General features: G+C 63.4%; 1 pseudogene; it reads right to left on the bottom strand.

Moving 5' to 3' along the window:
- The window catches only part of LOC126444852 (large subunit ribosomal RNA), a 7961-nt pseudogene that overhangs the window by 3616 nt on the left and 1845 nt on the right, over positions 1-2500 (bottom strand).

Here is a 2500-nt window from a genome sequence, read left to right as displayed (position 1 = left end):
CAGGCGTTCCGGGAGGGCGCGGGCCAGAAGGAAGAGATTCATCACTTTCACCAGGACTTCGTGCGGCAGGCGCCGCAACTCCGCTGGGGTAAGGCCGTCCGGCCCGGCCGCTGATCCCCTGGGCGGCAACGCGGCGGCGACCTCCTCATGTGTGACCGGCCCCCATAGGCACTCAAGAGCGACAGGCTCCGAGTGCGGGAGGAGGCGGTCACGAATGAAGCCCGCGGTGGAGACGGGCTTCTTTGTGAAGAGGTCCGCCCAGAAGTCCAGCAGACCAGGGATGGCAGGTGGCGGCTGGAGCAGGGTGCCATCCAAGAGGCCGCGCACGCAACGTGCACGCGACCGTCGGAAGGCATCCTGCGTTCTCGCGTACTCCCAGCGGCGCCGCTTGCGCTTCTGCGTCGGCGGCGCGGCAGGCGGCCGCTTCGATGGTTGGCGCGGCCGCTGTGTCCTGGTGATCGATCTCTCCCCTCTGGACCCGACCGACGCAAGGGCATCCGGGAGCATGCCCAGGATGACATCGGGCGGCGTGCCCCGCCCCAGACCTATGACACGATCCAGGGCAGAGAAACGCTGGGCGGAAGCGGGTAGCCCCGCCAGATGCTCCCAGATGGCGGCGTCAGTCGGCCCCTCCGGCGGCGGCCCGGTGGTGTCGGCCGCGAAGTCCTCGGCTGCGTCGACGGGCGGCGCAGCGGCCTCGCCCGCGTCTGGCAGCGGGCTCGCTGCTCCCCGGCGGGACGCCGGCTCTTCCCCCCGACCGATCTCAAGCGCCTCCATGAATTGGCGGACAAGCTGCTTGTGGGCAGCTTGCCGCCGTCGGCACTTGATTGCCTCAAGCGTTCGGTCGGGGAACATCCTGATGAGCTCTTGATTTACAAAGAAGAACCGGGCGTCCCTCTCGAGGAACAGTTCGGCCTCCGCCTTGGCGAGCGACAGGACTTCTTCCTCCGTCCACCTCGCGCGATGCCTCTCCGTGACGATCTCCGCGTTGGCGGCCGCAAGGTGTTGGCGGCGGCGATGGACCCCGAGACCGTTCTTGGTGGTAAAGCTGCGGTGGCACTCACTACAGGCGTATACAGCTGCAAAAGTTACAAGATTTTCGGCACGGCCGGTTGGCCGGCTAGGTGCTGGGGGAGTTGGGGTGGCACCTTCAGCGGAAGGGCCACCACTTTTTCTCTGAATACTGCCCCCAACTAAAAAAAAGGGATAGTGCGAGGGGGGGCTGGTAACCCCCCCAAGCCCCTGGTGCGGTCTTCCACTCTGCGAAAATCAGCGGGCCCACGAGAAGGGGAGAAGACCGCAGGAGAGGAGAGGCTAAGAGGGCTAGGCCCATGTATTGCGCATCACTCTCCCTGTAACCATAACCCAAGGAAGGCACCTCGCAGCAGCAGCACGACTACATCAAGACCGCACTTCGAAAAGCCAAGTCCGGATGCAGCCACACCGCCGCCACTTGGCCACCTTAAGAGAGTCATAGTTACTCCCGCCGTTTACCCGCGCTTGCTTGAATTTCTTCACGTTGACATTCAGAGCACTGGGCAGAAATCACATTGCGTCAACACCCGCTAGGGCCATCGCAATGCTTTGTTTTAATTAGACAGTCGGATTCCCCCAGTCCGTGCCAGTTCTGAGTTGATCGTTGAATGGCGGCCGAAGAGAATCCGCGCACCCGCGCGCCCCCGGAGGAGCACGCTAAGGCGGACGCGGCCTCGCAGCAAGGAAGATCCGTGGGAGGCCAAGGCACGGGACCGAGCTCGGATCCTGCACGCAGGTTGAAGCACCGGGGCGCGAACGCCGCGCAGGCGCGCGCATCCTGCACCGCCGGCCAGCACGAGGCCGACCAACGGCGAGAGCAGACCACGCCCGCGCTAAACGCCCGCACTTACCGGCACCCCTACGGCACTCACCTCGCCCAGGCCCGGCACGTTAGCGCTGACCCACTTCCCGACCAAGCCCGACACGCCCCGATCCTCAGAGCCAATCCTTATCCCGAAGTTACGGATCCAATTTGCCGACTTCCCTTACCTACATTATTCTATCGACTAGAGGCTCTTCACCTTGGAGACCTGCTGCGGATATGGGTACGAACCGGCGCGACACCTCCACGTGGCCCTCTCCCGGATTTTCAAGGTCCGAGGGGAAGATCGGGACACCGCCGCAACTGCGGTGCTCTTCGCGTTCCAAACCCTATCTCCCTGCTAGAGGATTCCAGGGAACTCGAACGCTCATGCAGAAAAGAAAACTCTTCCCCGATCTCCCGACGGCGTCTCCGGGTCCTTTTGGGTTACCCCGACGAGCATCTCTAAAAGAGGGGCCCGACTTGTATCGGTTCCGCTGCCGGGTTCCGGAATAGGAACCGGATTCCCTTTCGCCCAACGGGGGCCAGCACAAAGCGCATCATGCTATGACGGCCCCCATCAACATCGGATTTCTCCTAGGGCTTAGGATCGACTGACTCGTGTGCAACGGCTGTTCACACGAAACCCTTCTCCGCGTCAGC

The sequence above is a fragment of the Schistocerca serialis genome, unplaced genomic scaffold (assembly GCF_023864345.2).
Source record: "Schistocerca serialis cubense isolate TAMUIC-IGC-003099 unplaced genomic scaffold, iqSchSeri2.2 HiC_scaffold_303, whole genome shotgun sequence".
Classification (NCBI taxonomy): domain Eukaryota; kingdom Metazoa; phylum Arthropoda; class Insecta; order Orthoptera; family Acrididae; genus Schistocerca; species Schistocerca serialis.
The sequence above is the reverse complement of the archived record's forward strand: the minus strand, read 5'-3'. Positions and strand labels throughout refer to the sequence as shown.